We start from the raw sequence: 23,895 nt of genomic DNA on the forward strand, positions 1-23,895 counted from the left end.
TTCTCCATTTTTAGCCGGTACTCCGCTGGATTTTCTTTAAAATTTTCGGAACCTTAAATGAATGATACTTTTGATAAATGGTTTAAATAAATTGTATTTCATAAATTATATGCAAAAGCATTGTCTAAATTAATTGAGGAATATTAGAGTGTGCCGGTACACCAGGTGGCATTACTTACTCGGGTATACTGTACACGGGTAAGGGGTGTCACATTTAGTGGTATCAGAGCACGGTTTAGGCGTTTCTGGGCCTAGATTGAGTCCATACCATGCATTGCATTTGTAAGAGTCGAGGTGACACTAACGCAGATCTGTTTATCTTTCTTATTTTGAATAGGATTGAAGGAACGGAAGCGTGAAAAACACAAGATTATACCATTGAATTCAAAAATTTTCACCTAGGGTCACATGCACCATGCAAGATTTATTTTTATCTATTTGATTTCAATGATAAACAACATATTAAAACTCTTTTAATATGTTTTTGGATCTGTATTTGCCATTTAAGATTTTAAAATTAATCAGATTAATTTTAGAACCCTAGATTAAATCAAGAACGATTACACTAACCTCTTGATGTCCTGCATATGTCTGCGCCTTTGAGATTCGTCTTCAGGACACCAAATGTTGTCCCTCTAGCTTGTCCACACCAAGAACACCTATGGCAGCCCTTGAACAGCTTCTAAAGCCTTTTCTATTAATTAGAAATTCAAGTTCTGCCTTTTAAGAGATTAGAGATGCAAACAGGACACTAGAAACAATTTCTAGTGTTCTTAATTCAAGAGATTGATGGCTAATCTCTTTGAATTGATGAGAGATGAAGAGAAATAGCTGGAGAGGCTCAAAGTGGCGTGACATATGAGAGGAGAGGCTGCTAGTTGTGTTTTCTTTTCATAACCACACTTAAATAGCTAGGTTAACACATTAAACCCTAGCCACATGTCACCTTTTGATTAGCTCTAGGTTTAAGTGACCCAATCACATTGTGCCAAGTGTCAAACCTATATTTAATCTTGATTTTAATCATCTTACATGATTAAAAATATTTGGCAAGCTTATGTGTTATGCCATGTGTCACCATCTCATGGTGCCACGTGTCACAATCGTGAAATGACCAAAATGCCCTGTGTCTTAATTTTGAGTTCTTAACCCAAAATAATTATTTTCTTCTTCTAATTAATTTATATCAAATATAAATTAATTAATTAATCTCTATTAATTAATTTCTCATCAATTAAATTCATATTTAAACACTTTAAATATAAATTTAATTTATACTACACATCCAATAATCTAGATTTGGTTTCAAGTCATGCTAGGGACTTTGCAATTTTATTGCAAACCAAATCTATTTAATTAATCAATTAAACTCTTTAATTAATTAATTAAATCATATTTAAATAGGTGATAACTTGTGTATGTGTGTGACTTACTAGGCTCATCACTAATTGGCAATGAGACATGATATCAACTCTTAATATCATCAGAACTCTTTCTTACCATAAATGATTTCTCTAAATCATTTTATGAACCTCATAGACCATGGTTAACACCTAGCATAGCATGCCATGGCCACCCAATTAGTAATAAGATTTACCTTAAATGAACCTATAATCATATGTTACCATGCACTAGAATCTCTACATACAAAATCCCAACTCAAGCCGAGTCATGGTTTATGTCAAACTCCATTTGCTATGAATATTATGTTTTTTTAATTCCAGTTCTTGATTAAAAGATTTTTCTCATCGAAACTCTTTTACGAATAAATCTATCTGTCTGCCAGGAACTTGAAACATCAAGAACAATTAAATGAACATAGGATTTTATCTCTATTTACTTAGAGGAACAGATTCCTTCTTGATCAATACCTACCTCCATATATAACTAGCAGGAGCCAACACATGCCCATATACCCATACATAGTACAAGTATGAAAGCAGTATCAAACTCAAACTACCTATATACAAGATAACTGTGCTATCTCAGACTAAAGATCATATGCACTGATATGATTTATGACAAAACATTGACAAGAGTAAACTCCATGTGCTTGTCATAAGTGTCACTGGTTCGGCCTACTTATCATTTATAAGTGCCTATCATGTTTGTTATATGGCATGAGACTCACCATTCCATCTTATTTATATCTCATATAAATAACTTGGGAACAAACATGAATACAATCTTTCTGGATAAGTCATGTCCTTATTATGAAGTATCCTCGATTGTGAACCTATTTATGATACTTTGTGCTAGAAATATTGTCACTCATATTCTTAACAACTTAAGAATAATATTTCTAACAAAATATCAATGGACCTTTTCTATTACACATAAATATATTATGTAAACGGAAAAGTGGAAATGCCTTTTATTAATAAAATTATGTACAAGATACATACTAAATGATATGCTCTAGGGCATACTACTAACAATCTCCCACTAGCACTAGAGCCATTCATTACAATATTTTAGACCCATCTTCTCAAGATGTCAGTCTAACTGAGATTATGACAAAGGCTTAGTGAATGGATCAGCTAGTTTTTTTTTTTTTTTTTAGCTGATGTTATATTTTCTGCATGGCTATATCGCCTTGCCCAACTATATCCCTGATAATATGGTAGTGCCTTTCTATGTGTTTGGATTTTGGTGAGACCTTTGTTCCTTAGCCTGTATGACTGCTCCATTATTGTCACAGTGTAGTGGAACTGACTCAATGGAAGGAACTCTTGTAAGTTACATCACGAACTTCTTTATCCAAGCAGTTTTTTTGCAAAGATTCGATGCAAAGCAATATACTCGACCTCGATGAGTGGAATCTGCGATCGTGCTCTGTTTGGAACTCTTCCAACCGATCGCACCTCCATTACAAATGAACACATATCGAGGTAGACTTTCTATCATCGATATCCGATTGGAAATCGAATCGATAACCATCCAATTGCAAGTCTCCACCTCCATAAATCAAGAATAAATCCTTAGTTCTTCTTAAGTACTTAAGAATATTCTTGTGACTATCCATGTTCCAAACTGGATTGGATTGATACCGCTAGTCAAACTAACAAAGATATGCGATATCAGGCCTAGTACACAACATTGCATACATTAAACTTCCAATACCAAGCATATGGAATCTGGCCATCTTATCTCTTTCTTGGATGTCTTTGGAGACATCTCTTTAGAAAGATGGATACCATGTCTCACTTGGTAACAATCCTCTCTTGGAATCAAGCATGTTAAACCTCTTTAACACCTTTTCCAAGTATAGACTTTGTGATAAACCAATTATCCTTTTCGCTCTATCTCTATAGATGCGAATCCCAAGAATATAGGTTGCCTCCCTAAGTCTTTCATGGAGAATGTATTTGACAACCATACCTTTATAGTCGTCAACATACCGTATCATTACCCATCAACAGTATGTCATCCACATATAAGACAAGGAAAGTGATAGCATTGTCTGTCACTAACCTTCTTATATACACATGGCTCATCCTCATTTTTGATAAAACCAAAAGATTTAATGGCTTCATCAAAACGGATGTTCCAACTCCTCAAGCTTGTTTCAACCCATAAATGGATCGCTTTAGCTTGCATACCTTGGAACCATCTTGGGATTCAAATCCCTTAGGTTGTTCCATGAAAATGTTTTCTTCAATGTATCCATTGAGAAAAGTTTTGACATCCATCTGCCAAATCTCATAATCATAGTACGCAGCTATTGCTAATAAAATCCTAATTGATTTAAGCATGGCAACAGGCGAGAAAATCTCCTCATAGTCTATTCCTTGCCTTTGGCGAAACCCTTTCGCTACTAACCTTGCTTTATAGGTCTCTACCTTTCCATCAGAACCAATTTTCTTCTTGAAAACCCATTTGTTCCCTATAGGTACAATACCTTCAGGTGGGTCAACAAGATCCCAAACTTGATTCTTATATATGGAATCAACCTCGATTTCATAGCATCAATCCATTTTGAAGAGTCTATATCTGATATAGCTTCTTCATAGGTAAGTGGATCATCTCCATGATCTACTTCTTCATGAGTAGACAACTCTTGTTCTTCTTCATGAAGAAAACCATATCTCACTGGTGAGTGAGATACCCTGGTTGTTCTACGAGGAACAGCTGTAGATGTTTCATCAATGGATATAGGTTGACTAGATGGATCTATATCCATCTGATCTGTTGGTTGGTCAGAATTCTCCAATTCTAACTCTATTTGCCTTCCTTTGCCTCCTTCTTGAACAAACTGTTGTTCAAGAAATGTGGCATCTCTACTTATCACAACCTTTTGTGAAGTAGGCAAATAAAAATAATATCCAAAACTATCTTTTGGATATCCAACAAATCGACCTTTTTCTGATCTGGTCTCCAATTTATCAGTGTTGACTTTTTGATATAAGTGGACAACCCCAAATCTTAACATGCTTAAGACTTGGTTTTCTTCCATGCCATATCTCATAAGGTGTGGAAGAAACGATTTTGATGGAATCCTATTCGAATATATAAAGTGATTCTAATGCAAATCCCCAAAAGGAGATTGGCATATCAAGATAGCTCATCATACTACGTACCATATCCAATAGGGTACGATTTCTCCTTCGGATACACCATTCGGTTGTGGCGTTCTGGAGGAGTCGGTGAGAAACAATGCCATGCTCTCTCAAGTATTCATCAAATTCAAGACTCAAATATTCACCTCCACAACTGATCGAAGAGCTTTAATATTTTTCTGTTTGATTTACTACTTGATTTAAATTCCTTAAACTTTTCAAAGGATTCATGTTTGTATTTCATCAAATACAAATACCCAAACCTTGATTTATCATCAAGAAAGGTAATAAAATAATGAAAGCCCTCTAGCCATTTCTTTAAATGGACCACATACATCACTATGTATTAGCTCCAAAATATTTTCAGCTCTTAGCCCTTGTCCAACAAAGGGAGATCTAGTCATTTTGCCCTGAAGGCAAGATTCACAAGTTGTAGTATTCTCAGAGCCCAATGAGGATAGAATCCCCATTTTCTCCAATTTTGCAATCCTATCTTAAAAAACATGACCTAAACTTAAGTGACAAGTATATTTTGAACTTGAGTTGGTTTTCACCATGGCATTGCTTTCATTTAGATTGCTACACTCGCGGTGGAAACACTTTCTTCGGCAATGGAAACACTTTCTGTTGGCGGTGGAAACACTTTCCTTTGCCTCCATCGACTTTAGTCTTACTTTTCTGTTTAGCTATTTTCTTGAAGGACCAGAACTGAGGTTTCTTTTTCTTATTGCCTTTCTTCTTGTTGGACTTTCCAGCAGAAGAAGATGCAACCAAAGCTACCTCTTTTTCTTTATTGCCTGGCATATTCTTTTGGGCAATAACCAGCATGTTGAGTAATTCAGCTAAGGTGCATTCCTGTTTAGTCATATGGAAATTTGTCACAAAATTCCCAAAAGACTCAGGAAGGGACTGAAGGATCAAATCCGTTTGTAGTTGGAAATCCATGTTTGAGTCAAGATGTTCCCAACTGCTCAATCAGCCGAATCATCTTGTGGACATGATCCCCAACATTCTGTCCCTCAGACATCCTCATACGGAATAAGCTTTAGATATCTCCTACCTAGCATTCTGCTGTGCTCACCATACAACTCTTGTAGGTGAAGGAGGATCTCACTAGCACTCTGCATGTTCTCATGTTGCTTCTGTAACTCATTACTCATGGAAGCAAGCATGTAACACTTAGCTCTCATATCATGCTCCTTCCACTTGTCCAAAGTATCATGTTCCTCTTGTGTGGCCTCCGGAGGTAAGGGACCAGAACATTTGAATATAGAACATATCCTATATGTTCAAGGTTCAGACAAGTTTCAAATTTCTTAGCCAATCGCATGATTAGGTCTGTCAACTGTTGTGATCAAGTATGCTTGCAAGGATATTGGATGGTGGTGGTTGTTTTGTGCTCATTTTTATCGTAAAATTAACTGCAGAAAATAACCAAATTAATTAGTAAATGTATCATGTAATTAACCAAAATGATTATGGTCTTTTAATCAAATTGGTCCTCCCACTAACTTAGCGAATCCTACACTTCCAAAGTAGAAAACGAAAATCCTAGTTGGATGGATTTCTAGTGGGTGATTGAATTCTTATAATTCTATTGATCATCCTCAGGTACATCCATTATTGGAATTACAATAAACTATAAGTGAGCAACTCCTTGCCCATCACATCTCATGTGAGGTTCAATCCTTTTACTAGCCCCTAATGCTCAAAATCTCAGGTACATCCAATATTGACTTATCTTGCATTAGTTAAGTTGATCCCATTGAGCCAGTAATTATGCAAATAATTTTAATGTCCTCAGGTACATCCAATATTGGCCACCAAACCATTTACATATTTACAACATCTCATGCTTAACAATTATTCTTAAGAAAATCTCTTAAATTAATTGCATCTCATGCAACTATTTAAAATTTCTTAAAATAATTGCCCCAATGGAGGGCTTATGTTATAATTACTTTAATTATAGCATTTCCAACTTAATCATTTGTTTGGAAGATTTTATAGCCAACCTAATTACTATTAAGGTCTCACTTTGCACATTATCCATTTAGCATGCATATATCATATAATTGCATACATTCCCATACATCTCATGCATTCATGGATAAGCAGTAAATATGGTATGATCATGGACTTTCTAAGGGATTCAATTCTGAGCCACCAAGAATTGAATCAGGGCATTCCTAGGTGCATTTCATTCATTCATTTTACAAGAGTTGCTGAAGGAGTACATAATCAACACTTGATATTGAATTCCTCCCCACCAATGCTCTTGACCTCCTTGAACTTCTTGCAATCCAATATTACATAGTAATCCTTGGCATACCAAGGCGAATTTACAAGAACTTAAATAAATGAAATTACAACCCAAAAATATTACAAACTTAATAATACATGCCCAAAATAAATTAAAATAAATTAATTAATTTACAATCCCAAAGAAACATAAAAGAAATAAATCCAATCACATTGGTCTTTTATAGTCCATGATCATCCATCATGCATATCACTATTTAACAATTAAATAAAACATACATTCTTAAATTAAATTGAATATCTCATATTCAACTTAAAATTCTAGATTTGAATATGATTCAAATAAATTTAAAAATTCAGATTTGAATCTCATTCAAACAAATTTAAAAATTCAGATTTAAATCACATTCAAACAACTTCAAAAATTCAGATTTGAATCACATTCAAACATTTTTTAAAAAATCAGATTTGAATCACATTCAAATATTTTTTAAAAAATCAGATCTGAATTTTATTGAATCAATTTTAAAAAATCAGATTTAAATATGATTCAAACAACTTTAAAAATTCAGATTTGAGTCTCATTCAAACAACTTTTAAAATTCAGATTTGAATCACATTCAAACATTTTTTAAAATTCTGATTTGAATCATAATTTAATTGTGTGATTAAAACAACTAATTAAACACTTTAATTAGTCAAAGAATAGGCCTTAGATCATACAAAAATTGCAGAATTAAAAGCCAAACCTTGAACCACCCAAGGAACCATTGTTGCCGCCACCAATGGTGGCTTCACCATGTGTGACGCCACACCTCATGATCCAACCAGCAATAAATCTCTTGATCTCATGATCAAACACACAATTAAATTATATAATCAACAATCTAAATGGCAAATATAGTGGCTCTGATACCAATTGAAGGAACGGAAGCGTGAAAAACACAAGATTATACCATTGAATTCAAAAATTTTCACCTAGGGTCACATGCACCATGCAAGATTTATTTTTATCTATTTGATTTCAATGATAAACAACATATTAAAACTCTTTTAATATGTTTTTGGATCTGTATTTGCCATTTAAAATTTTAAAATTAATCAGATTAATTTTAGAACCCTAGATTAAATCAAGAACGATTACACTAACCTCTTGATGTGCTGCGTGTCTCTGCGCCATTGAGATTCTTCTTCATGACACCAGAGGTTGTCCCTCTATCTTGTCCACACCAAGAACACCTATGGCAGCCCTTGACCAGCTTCTCAAGCCTTTTCTATTAATGAGAAATTCAAGTTCTGCCTTTTAAGAGATTAGAGATGCAAACAGACACTAGAAACAATTTCTAGTGTTCTTAATTCAAGAGATTGATGGCTAATCTCTTTGAATTGATGAGAGATGAAGAGAAATAGCTGGAGAGGCTCAAAGTGGCGTGACATATGAGAGGAGAGGCTGCTGGTTGTGTTTTCTTTTCATAACCACACTTAAATAGCTAGGTTAACACATTAAACCCTAGCCACATGTCACCTTTTGATTAGCTCTAGGTTTAAGTGACCCAATCACATTGTGCCAAGTGTCAAACCTATATTTAATCTTGATTTTAATCATCTTACATGATTAAAAATATTTGGCAAGCTTATGTGTTATGCCATGTGTCACCATCTCATGGTGCCACGTGTCACAATCGTGAAATGACCAAAATGCCCTCGTGTCTTAATTTTGAGTTCTTAACCCAAAATAATTATTTTCTTCTTCTAATTAATTTATATCAAATATAAATTAATTAATTAATCTCTATTAATTAATTTCTCATCAATTAAATTCATATTTAAACACTTTAAATATAAATTTAATTTATACTACACATCCAATAATCTAGATTTGGTTTCAAGTCATGCTAGGGACTTTGCACTTTTATTGCAAACCAAATCTATTTAATTAATCAATTAAACTCTTTAATTAATTAATTAAATCATATTTAAATAGGTGATAACTTGTGTATGTGTGTGACTTACTAGGCTCATCACTAATTGGCAATGAGACATGATATCAACTCTTAATATCATCAGAACTCTTTCTTACCATAAATGATTTCTCTAAATCATTTTATGAACCTCATAGACCATGGTTAACACCTAGCATAGCATGCCATGGCCACCCAATTAGTAATAAGATTTACCTTAAATGAACCTATAATCATATGTTACCATGCACTAGAATCTCTCTGTTACAAAATCCCAACTCAAGCTGGAGTCATGGTGTATGTCAAACTCCATTTGCTATGAATATTATGTTCTCTTTTAATTCCAGTTCTTGATTAAAAGATTTTTGTCATCGAAACTCTTTTGAATAAATCTATCTGTCTGGCCAGAACTTGAAACATCAAGAACAATTAAATGAACATAGGATTTTATCTCTATTTACTTAGAGGAACAGATTCCTTCTTGATCAACACCTACCTCCATATATAACTAGCAGAGCCAACACATGCCCATATACCCATACATAGTACAAGTATGAAAGCAAGATCAAACTCAAACTACCTATATACAAGATAACTGTGCTATCTCAGTGTCTAAAGATTATATGCATCGATATGATTTATGACAAAACATTGACAAGAGTAAACTCCATGTGCTTGTCATAAGTGTCACTGGTTCGGCCTACTTATCATTTATAAGTGCCTATCATGTTTGTTATATGGCATGAGACTCACCATTCCATCTTATTTATATCTCATATAAATAACTTGGGAACAAACATGAATACAATCTTTCTGGATAAGTCATGTCCTTATTATGAAGTATCCTCGATTGTGAACCTATTTATGATACTTTGTGCTAGAAATATTGTCACTCATATTCTTAACAACTTAAGAATAATATTTCTAACAAAATATCAATGGACCTTTTCTATTACACATAAATATATTATGTAAACGGAAAAGTGGAAATGCCTTTTATTAATAAAATTATGTACAAGATACATACTAAATGATATGCTCTAGGGCATACTACTAACAAGGATATGGATCCTTCCTCTCAGAGAGCCGTTGAGGAGGAAGTTGAGAGTCATGCTCCAGCTGCAGCAGCTGAGACTGGGGGCATGAGAGAATCTGCTCCACCAGCTCAGGCAGAGCCTACTCAGCCTCCACAGGCCATGTTCCAACAAATGGCCGACTTCTTTAGACAGATGGCTGGGGTAATGCCAGCACCACCACCACCACCACCAGCTCCACAGCAGAAATCACACTTGGAGAGGCTAAGAAAATTTGGGGCAGTGGATTTTTATGGCAAGAGAGAAGATGACTCTGTTGCAGCTGAGAATTGGTTGAACAGAACGGGCAGAGTACTAAAACAACTCCACTGCACTCCAGAGCAAAACCTGGAAGCTGCCATCTCTTTGTTGCAAGACGATGCCTATGAGTGGTGGGACACCGTGTCTAGTGAAGTGCAGCCAGAAGCTGTAACTTGGGACTTCCTTCTTTCAGAATTTAAGAAGAAATATGTGGGTACTGTATATCTGGAAGAGAGAAGAAGAGAGTTTATTAACCTGAGGCAGAGATAGCTGTCAGTGGCTGAATATGAGAAAGAATTTGTCCGATTGAGCCGTTATGGAAGGGAGATAGTCCCAAATGAAGCTGAAAGATGCAAGAGATTTGAAGAGGGACTAAATGACAACATCAAGATCCAGCTCACTGCCTTGGGAATCACAGAATTTACCAAGTTAGTGGAAGCTGCCATAAAGGTTGAAAAAGTGAGAATTAGTGAGTGGACTAGAAGAGAGAGACAGCAGAAGAGGGGACCGGGTCAGTCGAGTTCAGCTCCTGCATCAGGGAAGAAGTTCAAGGGTCCTCCTGCACAAAGTTCAGCTCAGCCACAGGGCCAAGGTCAGTCTCAGGGGCCCAGGCCACAGGTCACCCCTAGGAGAGGTCAATCCACACCATCAGTGGGCAGCTCTCCAGGGATGGGGTTCAGGGGACCAGCCCCAACATCTTCTGCATGTCCACACTGTCAAAGATGGCATAAGGGGGAGTGTTGGAGAGTGACTGGTGCCTGCTTGAGGTGTGGGTCAACAGAGCATCAGTTGAGAAACTGTCCACGCAGAACTACTACAGTTACTCCAACACAAGCGCATGCACTGCTCCCGCACTACGAGAGGTAGAAAATCTGCAAGTCCGAGGTCAGAGGACCATCACAGAGGCTCAGATTCGAGCCACAGAGAGGCCGACAGCAGACCACCTGCAAGAGCTTATGCTATTAGAGCTCAGGAGGAGCAAGATGCCCCGGATGTCATCAGGGGTACGTTCTCCCTCTACACTACACCTGTGCATGCATTGGTGGATCCAGGATCCACTCACTCATACATCTGCATCAATCTACCCGTAGAAAGGGGGATACTGGTAGGGGAGAATGACCAAGACATTCTGGTCACTAATCCATTGAGCCACAGTGTGGTAGTGAACAAAGTATACAAGGGTTGCCCGTTGAGGATTCAGGGGTATGAATTCTTGGCAGACCTGATTGAGTTGCCTTTCCATGAGTTTGACGTGATTTTGGGAATGGACTGGTTGTCACGTCATCAGGCAATAGTTGATTGCAAATTGAAGAGAATTTCTCTAAAAACTTCAGAGGGTAATGAGATCACAGTTGTGGGGGAAAGGACAGATTTCTTTTCCAATGTCATCTCAGCCACTGTTGCAAGAAGAATGATGAGAAAAGGCTGTGAAGCCTACCTAGCACATGTGGTAGATACTAGGCAGGCTAAGCTAAACCTGAGTGACATACCCAAAGTAAGAGACTTCCCAGAGGTATTTCCTGAAGAATTGCCTGGTTTGCCACCAGAAAGGGAAGTTGAATTTGCTATTGAGACACTGCCGGGTACATCACCCATTTCCATTGCTCCTTATAGGATGGCACCCACTGAATTGAAGGAGTTGAAAACTCAGTTGCAAGAGTTGCTTGATATGGGTTTAATACGCCTGTGTGTGTCACCATGGGGAGCTCAAAGGTCTTTGTTCGTGAAAAAGAAGGATGGGACTTTGAGACTTTGTATTGATTACCGGCAGTTGAATAAAGTGACTGTGAAGAACAAATATCCGTTGCCTAGAATTGATGATCTGTTTGATCAGTTGAAGGGAGCAGGAGTATTTTCTAAGATTGATCTCAGATCAGGGTATCATCAGCTGAGGGTGAAGGATGTAGATGTGCCCAAGATCGCATTCAGGACCCGGTATGGGCATTATGAGTTTCTGGTGATGCCCTTTGGCTTAACAAATGCACCAGCGGCATTCATGGACCTTATGAACCGTATCTTCCATCCATACCTAGATCGGTTCGTAGTGGTCTTTATTGATGACATTTTGGTGTATTCCAAGACCAGGGAAGAACATGATGAGCATTTGAGGATTGTTCTGCAAACCCTGAAAGAAAAGAAGCTGTATGCTAAGTTGTCCAAGTGTGACTTTTGGTTGAATGAGATTGCATTCCTTGGACACATAGTGTCAGCTGATGGGATTAGGGTGGATCCCAAGAAAATAGAAGCAGTGACGGAATGGAAGCCTCCCAGAAACACAACTGAGGTCAGAAGCTTCTTGGGGCTAGCTGGGTATTACAGGAGATTTGTGAAGGGATTTTCCCTAATAGCTGCTCCAATGACCAAGTTGTTACACAAGAATGTCGACGGATGGAATGATAAATGTCGGACAGCTTTGAGAAGTTGAAGGCTATGTTGACAGAGGCACCGGTGTTAACACAGGTGTCGTGAAGGACTTTGTGGTCTACAGTGATGCCTCTCATAATGGGTTAGGGTGTGTGTTGATGCAAGAGGGGAAAGTGATCGCCTATGCTTCCAAACAGCTAAGGCCACATGAGCAGAAATACCCTACCCATGATCTAGAGCTTGCAGCAATTATCTTCGCACTGAAGATATGGAGGCATTACTTGTATGGTGAAAAGTGCTACATATATACGGACCACAAAAGCCTGAAATATTTGCCAACCCAGAAGGAGCTCAACCTTAGACAGAGGCGATGGATTGAGTTCCTGAAGGATTATGATTGTGTGATTGACTACCATCCTGGGAAGGCAAATGTAGTTGCTGATGCTTTGAGCAGAAAGTCCATCACAGCTTTGAGATCATTGAATGCCCGTCTATCCTTGGTTCGAGATGGAGCTATTTTGGCAGAGTTGCAAGTCAGGCCAAACTCACACAGCAGATTTTAGATGGGCAAAAGGCAGATGAAAAGTTAATGGCTATTATGAGCAAGATCCCAGAGGGAAAAGCAGTTGACTATGGGGTGAAAGCAGATGGGTGTCTGTACAACAAAGGAAGACTGTGTGTACCAGATGATGGGGAATTGAAAGCCAGTATTCTAAAAGAGGCACACACCAGTGTATATGCTATGCACCCAGGAAGTACAAAGATGTATCATGATCCAAGCTTCGTGATTGGTGGCCTGGTATGAAGAAGGACATAGCTGACTATGTGACTAAATGCTTGACATGTCAGCAAGTCAAGGCAGAACATCAAGTTCCATCAGGTTTGCTACAGCCTATACGCATACCTGAATGGAAATGGGATCGGGTCACCATGGATTTTGTAAGTGGTCTACCTCTCACCCAGAAGAAACATGATGCAGCATGGGTGATAGTTGATAGATTGACAAAGTCAGCACACTTTCTCGCCGATTAGGACCGACTACTCACTAGAGAGGTTAGCGTAATTGTATATCAATGAGATAGTTAGATTGCATGGAATTCCACTTTCCATCATATCTGATCAAGACCCAAGGTTTACATCGAGATTTTGGAAAAAGTTGCATGAATCCTTGGGTACACAACTCCATTTCAGCACAGCTTTCCATCCTCAGACGGATGGGCAATCAGAAAGAGTAATCCAGGTCCTTGAGGATATGCTGAGGAGTTGTGTTATTGAGTTTGAGGGAAGTTGGGATAGATACCTCCCACTGGCAGAGTTTGCATACAACAATAGCTACCAAGCTAGCATTCAAATGGCCCCGTATGAAGCACTGTATGGGAGAAAATGTAGAACTCAGCAGTCTTTGGACTGAATTGGGCGAAGACAAACTGGTAGGGCCAGACCTGGTGAAACAGGCAGAGGAGAAGGTGAAATCAATCAAAGCCAACTTGAAGGTTGCCTGCATGCATGTAAATCTTATGCCGACCTGAAGAGAAAAGAAATAGAATATGTGGTTGGCGACAAAGTGTTCCTCAAGGTGTCACCGTGGAAGAAAGTGTTGAGGTTTGGAAGAAAAGGTAAGTTGAGCCCTAGGTTTATTGGCCCATATGAAGTTATTGAACGTGTGGGACCAGTAGCCTACAGGCTAGCTTTACCACCAGAGCTGGACAAGATCCATAATGTGTTCCACGTGTCCATGCTCAGAAGATACCGCTCAGATCCTTCACATGTCATCTCCAGGGAAGAAATTGAAATACAACCGGATTTGACATATGAAGAAGAACCTCTACGAATCCTGGCTCGGGAAGTAAAAGAGTTGAGGAACAAGCAAATTCCATTGGTGAAAGTGCTTTGGAGGCACCACAACACCGAGGAGGCAACTTGGGAAAGTGAAGAGACGATGAGGCAACAGTTCCCTCAACTGTTTGCATCAGTAAATTTCGAGGACGAAATTTAAATTAGAGGAAGAGTTGTAACACCCTCCGGTAACCACTCAGACATCCTACTGCTCGGTGACGGTGTCGGTCCCATTACCTAGAATATCCGAAAAATATTCAAACTAAAGTCAGAACCATAATTATCTCAAATTTTAACAATTAATATTTAGTAAAAATTTTAGAAATAAAATACAATCAAGTTAAATGAGCGGTGCCTAGCGATGGGTAGCGGAGGGAAGGTGCGGTTCTCGCAACGAGGAGCCCTAGACCCGGGGGAAAAATTATAAAATAATTTTTGGGACTCCAGCGAAGGGTAATTGAGGTTCCCATGGCATTAGAATGCCAAGAAAATACCTAGAAAAATTTTTCAATCTGACATGCATAATTTTGACCTGTTAAGCCAAATGGAGGGCATTTTGGTCATTTCGCCTTTCGAGGTGATTTTTGGCCGACTTGCCCAGTTGAGTAAATAATTAATATAACATAAAATATGAAGAAACATTACTAGAAATGAAATTTGAAATGAGTAGTGAAAGAAAAGAGAAGAAAATCCAAAATAAGGCAATAATGACATCATTTAAAAATTTTGACCAATCACCATTAAGCTCCCATTTGACCAAACTAATAAAAGACATAAAAGGAGACCAAATTAAAGAAATTTTTGCAGCAGCCACCCTTCCTTCATGCAGCCGAAACCCTATCTCCTAAGCCACCTCCATGAAAGCTTTTCCAAGCTTTAAACTCCCATCATTTCCATCATATTTCCCTACCCTCTAAGTGCAAAAATTAATTGTTTCACCTTGAGAAGAAGATTGATAGTAAGAAGAAGAGAAGAAGGTGAAGAAATTGAGCTTTTGAAAAACTCCTAAGTGAGGTTAGTGCTACAAATTTCATTCTTCTTCTTTTAATTTTAGTTAGAACATTATTTGAGCTAAGAAACTTTAAGGAAATTAAAGTAAATTGCATGTGTTAAGTGCACCTTCAAATTTCAGCAGCCCTATGGGAGATTGAGTTTGCCTGTTTAACAAACTTAGAGTGGTTGGAAATCATGGTTAAGGTATTAAAATGCATGAAGATTGGACTAAGTATGTTAGACAAGGTTTATGAGTAAATTTAGTTGAACATTAGGGTTTGGGAAGGTGAAATGGTGACTTAGCTTTGGAAATGGTTAGAGGACTTTTTAATGGTCAATTAGTGACCATTTTAGGTAGGTTGACCCTAATTAGAACTGAAAAATGGGATGGTAAAGTGAAAGTATAAACTGCCCTATGGACAGCAGCATAGGGACTGAAATTTCAGTCCCTTTGCACTGCCATAACTTGGGCTGTGCTTGTCCAATTGATGTTTGGCCAATTGGACATGAAACTAGGCTTATAATGGCACATTTTTGCTGAAGAAACCATGCCCAAAAGACCAAAGCAAAAGGGTCAAAACTCAGCCACAATCCGGAACCCTGAAACTGCCTCTGCAGAATTTGACCAAATGAACAGTCATGCCCAAAAGACCAAAGCAAAAGGGTCAAAACTCAGCCACAATCCCTCAGAATTTGACCAAATGAACAGTAACTGTTCATTTGGCCATAAGTCACTGTAGATTTGGTCAACTAGTCTGAAATTTTTACAGCAACAAGTTAAGACATAGACAAACAACTTTCATGAAGGAACCTACCCCAAATTATGGCCAGAACCCATTCAACCAAGTGACTCAAGTCACTGTTCATGCACTGTAGATATGGTAAATTTCTGCAGACTGCATATCCGGACAGCTTGGGTTTTTGAGCCATATCTGGAGCTACAAAACTCCAAATGGAGTGATTCAAAAAAGGAAATTCAACTAGACAAAATAAGTAACAACTTTCATGTTTTACATTTCTTCAAATTCCAACAGTAACAGTGTCCAATAGAACAGTGAAGTTATGGTACAAAATCTGAAAAATCTGCTCCTTTGGTTTAATGCTTAGAAATGGTAAAAACACTTAATGCCAACAAGTTTTAAACACCAAATGTGGTATGTTGGGAGTGCCAAAGTCAATGTACACCTTTTTATTCTAAAAGTCAACATTTTTGTTGACCAATGATGAATAGTGACACCAAAAAAAATTGAAATTCACAAATTGACAAATTTAAGAGTTTCAAATGCCCTAGTATACCTAACAAGATTGGTTTGGATAGTTTGGCATGCCAATAGGGTTCAGTTAGCAGTACTGCACATGGCAAAAATGCCATTCTGTGATTTCATGGCTTTTAGCCATTCTGACTTTGCATTGAGACTTGGCCTTGTGCCTGACATTATTTACGACTTGTTAGTCGCTGCTGCACACCGGAGATGCATATGTGACCGATGGTGTGACGCCCGAGGTACTAGGTACCCAAAGTGCGGTTACCCGTTATCGATCCGATCGTCTAGTGTAGGTTACTTGGGGCAACCAAATGAATAAAAGTGAACAAAGTTAACGAATTAATGAATATACCAAGATCAAACAAAGAAAGCATACACATTGTATACACATTTATTTTCTTGCTATTTTCTTCTATTATATTATTGCACCACTAAGCATTATTGCTTAGCGCGTTGCTTTTGCCACGCGTAGGTACTGGAGATCCCGATCGTGAGCCCAGTAGACCACAGACTGGGTGAGTCTATCTGACAGTTCTGCTCAGTGTCCGTGTCACCTCACTACCTGCAGTGCATCGGTAGGGCACTAGGTGTCATTTTGTCATTTTGATATTTTGTAGCAGATTTGTATTTTCTCATATGTATTTGAACTCATGTAATATATTTTGATGTTTATGTAAATAATGAAAGTTATGACTATGAATGCAAGATTTGAGCATGTATTTATTGCTTGTATATGAGAAATGGATGTTGTGAAATGAAAAGGTTATTGAAACCTAAAACTGAAAAATTGTTGATATCTTGATATTGAGTTTTGTGATGATATTGGAGTTGAGAATGAATGAAATTGTATATTGGAAGTGTTTTTAACAGGTTCCGAAGAACGATTTTCTCCATTTTTAGCCGGTACTCCGCCGGATTTTCTTTAAAATTTTCGGAATGATACTTTTGATAAATGGTTTAAATAAATTGTATTTCATAAATTATATGCAAAAGCATTGTCTAAATTAATTGAGGAATATTAGAGTGTGCCGGTACACCAGGTGGCATTACTTACTCGGGTATACTGTACACGGGTAAGGGGTGTCACAGTAATTTGCTCCTGTCTAACTGAATACACCACCTCAAGGCTACCCCGGAGAGACTCTCGTGAAAGAAGTGAACCAAGAGTCTATTGTCTTCCGTCAGGGCAGACATTTTAGCGATATAAGTGGCCAAGTGAATGCGAGGGTTTGAATTCCCGGTGTATTTGTCGAAGTTCGGGACCTTGAACTTAGGCGGCACTGCCACATCAGGCACCAATCTCAGTGACGCCACATCAACTGAACCATACATGTTCAGTCCCTCTATCGCTCTTAATCTCTCTTCTAGAGTGGACAGCTTCTCATTTTCTCTCGTCTTATTTTCCCCTCCTACTGTATGAAATACTCCCCCAGTTGGGAAATGAGGGGCGGAATGAACCAGAGGGATCAGGATTGAAGGGTATGGCTCTGCATTTGGGACAGTCGGGTAAGGGGAGAAAGGTGGATCATTATTTAGGGGAGCCAGATTGACAGTGATTGTCAGGTCCAGGATAGGTGGCTGAAAGGTGAAAGAGGTTGAAACATGATGAGAATCAACTGTTGTAGGAGGTGGGGGAGGTAATGGTAAGTTAGGCTCTAAAGCAGGCTTATTATGGGACATCCCTCTCATTAGTCTCATGACCTCTGAGACCTGGTCTTTCAATTCGGACACTTGTCCTTGTAGGTTCTGGACTTGTTCTTGGTCTTCCATTAGCCTTCTTATTCGTGACCTCGTTAAGTACACTCATCTAGGTTGAACTGCATGTCTGGTCAGGCTTGCTTTGTTTGAAGCAATGTTGATTTTCTTAATTCGGTGATGCCTGCAGGGAAAATTTGTTAGCAGGATGAATTTAGGTAATTTTGAATTGTACTGTTGGCAGGGTAACACCTACACATTTATCAAAGTAGGAAAGTGTGTAGGTCCTCCTAATAGTATGATCCAAGATTACCTTTAAAAATAAGAACATAAGAAAACGCAAACAAAATAGGGTGAGAGCAAGAATGTCCCTTTTGTCCCAAAATAAGGAGAGTCCTGATACCGGATAGGTGCTACCTAATTGGATAGTTCTATCTTATGAGGTAGTTTGCTACGGCTTCCAACTATTGTGATAGTTTAGCTCAAGGTCTAAATTTCTAAAAGCCATAGGTTCCCAAATTGCCCCCACTATAAACACTAGAGCCCCATTCTACCACCATGATACTAACGGGAGAGTTCCACGGGTATCACAGTAAATAGAACGAGTTTCAATCTGAGCAGAAGCCTTCACGGATACTAACGGGGTAAAACCCATGGGTACCGCTACATGACTCCCTCCTATTTTTTTAGAGGATGAGAAAGCCCGGGCATAGGGCTGAAGTGTGTGAGGACTTTGTGTGAGTGTTCAGTGTGTGAAGGGACACCTTTACCTCTTCCCAATACAGGGGAGTTTTTTTCTTTTTTTTTTTAGATGAAGAGTGTTGTAGGAGATAAGACAATCAAGACAAGCAAAACTGTTAGCAAAAATAACAATAATTAACATATGGAATTTTGTAAATCAAGCCCACCTAACTTACGATTTGATCATAAAATTAAATCTGCCTTTGGACCTCTGAACTGGGGTTAAGGTGGAAAGATTTTAATTCCCCAGTGGGGTCGCCAAGCTGTCGCAAGGTATTTTGCGATCGTCTGGACGAACACTCACTGAAGTGGAAAAGAGTGAGGAGTCGCCACTTTAATTTTGAGGGAAATTAAAGAAAACCATTTGTGAAAATAAATTAAAATGAAACCACTTCAAAAATAGAGATTCTAGGTTCGGGGTCCGTAAACGGGTGGGGAAGGTGTTAGGCACCCCACCTCGTCCCTTAATGAGGGTGAGCAGATTTAACCTTACGCTCTTTATTAAAATCGATAGTTAGGGGGGGTTAGGATGAAGATGTTAATCCCTTTGATAAAAGGGAATATTTGATTTTTCACTAATTCAGGTTACCCAGATACATAAATAAATGAGACAACCCTTAGTGAGTTGGTGTTGCGTATCAGTTTTATTTAGGGGGTTACTTTGCGTATTGTGCTGTCTTAGTTTGAATTTGAGAAAATCCGGGTAAAAGCTTTTCCGATCTTTGGGGATACTCTATTTAAAGTTTGAATGATGGATCTCGGATAAGAACTCTCCTCCGATCTCCACATATTTATTAAAATTTTGGTTGAGAATCGGATAAAAACTATCCTCCGATCTCTTTAAATGATTATTAAAAGTTTTGATTGAAGATCGGATAAGAACTCTCCTCCGATCTTCTTTTTTAATATTTATTAAAACTTTTAATTGAGAATCAGATAAGAACTCTCCTCCGATCTCTTTAATATTTATTAAAACTTTTAATTGAGAATCGGATAAGAACTCTCCTCTGATCTCTTTAATATTTATTAAAATTTTGGTTGAGAATCGAATAAGAACTCTTCTCCGATCTCTTTTAATATGCAATTTTAGAGTTTTGATAAAGGATCTCGGATAAGAACCCTCCTCCGATCTCCTATTTGGTTTGGATGAGGATCAGGTAAGAACTCTCCCCCGACCTCTTGAACTTTAATTATGTTCGTATCACGCAAGGACCTTAGGCTAAGGGTTCTAGCATCCGAAGACACTGGGAACCAGGATTAAGCTTCTTTTAACTCATCGGTACCTTGTGACTAGATAGGGGAAAGCAGACTTAATTTTTACCAATCTCTTAGGTGGTCGCCTTACCAGTACCTTTCGGCAAGTCATATTTGCTCTATTTCATTTGCTAGTCTGAAATTCGATTTTACTCCGACTCCCCACCTTACCCGGTCACCTTCTTGAGCTAATCTAGTGGCTCATCTTTATAATTTCCTCTGATTTATTATCTGAACTTTTATTTAAAGAAACTCTTGTGTTATGATACAGTTACCAACATTTTATCAAACTACCTATACGCTACCCGTAACCAGAACATCTATATTAAGAGATAATAAAAGACCAAGAACAAATAAATAACATGAACAGATGTATCAAAAGATAAACTCAAGAGAATAACCATATACGTGGGACCTTCTAACATAAGATAAACTTTAACGAAAATTACGAATATAAAAAAAAAAAAGAAAATAAAGACAAACACTGAATAGGGCAACGGTTCAGACACTCACCTGTAGGAAGTTGAACCTATTGAACTAACTATGGAGTCACGAATGTTGCAGAGTTGCGTGCTAATAGTCTGGGGACTAATGCTTGCCTTGAAGTGAAGAATACCAAGTTAGAATGTAATCGAACTGGAATGACAATGAATGAGATTGAGCTCGGAAAATAAAAGTGGATATAAAAGTGATGAAAACAGAACTAGAACTAAAAAAGGATATCGCAAAGCAATGAACAAACTGAAAATCAAGAGTTCCAGTGTCCAACACTCTTTAAAAAAAAAAAAACTTTAGAAAATTGGTTTCTGAAGTTTTTTTCTAGGCTTAAAAAAAATAGCAGAGTAGCAAAACTGAATCAATTTTCAGAGCTTTTCCACTATAATCACCACCCCTTTTTTTTTTGTCCCCTTCTCAACAGTTTTCATGCAGGTATTTATAGGGAATGGGTGCTCCCAATGAAGGGTCAAGATTTTCTTTGAGGGAAATGGAAGGTTAGGATTTTAAAGGACATGATCTGATGCTTGGGAATTAAGGAGAATCAAGATGAACGGCTGAGATCCTTTTCAGAATATTTGTCCTTTCTCCTTTCTAATCCAACGGTTCCAAAACTTTCTTGTCAAGGGAGATCCGAGGGCTGGAAATAAAAGGCGCTGGTCTTGTCGCATTCTCTTTGATCTAAGGGCTCCGGACTCGTTCTTACAAGTTAGATCAACGGTGGAGATCGAGATGTACAGGACTGTCATGACATGTCCTGGCACCTGTCAGTAGTGCGGGCGATTCTGCAGATGAGGCATGCGGTGGAGATTTGATCCCGTTTGCAATACTTTAACTACCTCGACTCTGATTATGACGGCAATTATTGAAAGTTGTCTCATCCTCTTCTTACTTTCCGATCTCTCATCCCTTCCGATCTTTTCATTATGGCCTTTTTCCGATCTCTCATGTCCGGCACCTCTCCCGATCTCTCCCATTTCAGCTCCTTCTCCTCCGTCCGAGTTGATCCGATCAAAGCATTTATTACTTTGATTACAGAGGCACCCGCTTCGATTTCCGCTAGTAATAAATGCTCAAACCCTTCCTATATATATGCCTTCGATCAGAAATTTCTCCCACATTCCATTTCTTCCTATTTCCATCCCTCTCTCCTGCTGTTCTAATTTTCCGGTAACATTATGACCACAACGACTGCTTTTGTTCTTTTTTTTTTTGGCTATTTTCTCTGCTTTCCGACTGAAGATTTACGATCCCGGTGATCAGAAAATCACAATAACCGCCTTTGATGACAATGGGAGAACTGGACTAATTTACCGATCCAGATCGAGAATGTCGGTCGTGTTGATCTTGAGTAGGGCGACTGATCTAATCGGCGAACCGATTTCGGGCGAGAAGACCTCTAATTTCCCTCTTATCATTGGTGACTACCCTTCAAAGTTCATTTGGCTCCTCACCACATCGGGTGTCTCGACTGCGGCTCGATTCTGAGCGATAACATTGACGATGACCTCTCCTATCTTCATGAGAGTCATAGTCACCCCATCTGAGTTGTACATCTATCCGATGTCGATGGCTGGTTTCCCAATCAAACACATCTTTTGATTCAGCCACAAGACTAGGGTTTGACATAGGTCTTTACTAGGTAGGATGTACCACTGATCTCTAGAGATTGCCCAAATTATGTAATCTGACCTTTAATGTAATTCGATCTCTAGAGATCGCCCAAATGATGTGATCTGACCTTTAATGTAATCCGATCTCTTGAGATTGCCCAAATGATGTAATCCGACCTTTAATGTAATCCGATCTCTTGAGATCGCCCAAATGATGTAATCTGACCCTTTGGAAATGAGATCTTATTTTGACAATTATCATTTTATTATTATTGTATTAATTACTTTCTGATCTCTAATGTGCATATCCGATCCAATTCCTAACTGAATATCCCTTAACCGATCTATAATTCTAAACATCTACTTTAATTCGCCGATCTTTAACTAGCCGATCTCCCCTTATTTATTTAATGAGTTTTTGGAATGTTTTTACGACGTGTTAAAAAAGCTGGCGAATTTCGCTGACCGATGCGTCGCTTGGGATACCGTGAGCATTGAATCCTTAGACGGGTATAAATAGGGGAAGGGACAGCCAGTTGCTCCCTTATGTCATTTTCAGCACCTCGCGAGCGATTCCAAAATTCTCTTGTTTCTTCAAGTTGTTCCGACACCGGTCACACTCCGGTAAGGGTTTTGATCTTTTCTTTAGTTAAATTTCTCTCTTTTCTTTGAAAATGAGCGGTGCCGAGGGTCAGAGAGTGACAAGCCCCCCTTCTATTCATGTTTCATGGTCGTCTGATGAAGTAGAGGTGGTCGGACCAAACGGGCGATCTGATCCTCCTACATCCTCCGTTCTAGCCCGTGGTCAAGCGGGACCCTCAAGACAGACGCATCCCTCAGGGAGAGAAAACCTTCCCATGGATGAGCTACCGTCAATCCTTCAAGAAATTGATATGCAAGCGTTTAGCCAAGAATATAACCTTCGGCCCGATTCATACGAACTTATCAGATGCCATGGCGATCTTCGAGCTGATAACTTCTTCGAAGAAAATGATATGATCATGGTATACGAAGAGCAATTAAAAGCCGGGCTGCGGTTTCCTCTTGATGACTTCTTTAAGGAAGTTTTGAAATTCCACCAAGTCTGCATAGCTCAAGTTCACCTGAACTCATGGCAGATCCTGGTAGCCTTCAGAGGTCTCTGCCGAGCTAAGGGACTCAGTCCTACAGCGAAGGTGTTCGCCGAGCTACACAGGCTAACTCGTCGAAAGGACGATGAATACTGGTTCTTTCAGGCGAAACCACATTGTGGGCTTTTTACCGACCTGCCCTCCTCCCTGAAGAATTGGAAGAATCACTTTTTTATTCTGAGGAGCAAGGTTCCGAGCGGTTTTGAGGGTTTCCTGTGTAGCTGGCTGCATTAGGGCCCATTACTTCCAAAGTGCATCACCCTGAATAGGGAAGAGGCCATAATGGTGATGGAGTTGAAAGATCAGGCGGCCACTCAGAAATTCTCCTGTTTAGATGCGGTGATCGCCGAACTGCATCATTGGACAATGCAGCTGATTATCGGCGAAGAATGC

This window comes from Hevea brasiliensis, chromosome 9 (assembly GCF_030052815.1).
Source record: "Hevea brasiliensis isolate MT/VB/25A 57/8 chromosome 9, ASM3005281v1, whole genome shotgun sequence".
Classification (NCBI taxonomy): Eukaryota; Viridiplantae; Streptophyta; class Magnoliopsida; order Malpighiales; family Euphorbiaceae; genus Hevea; species Hevea brasiliensis.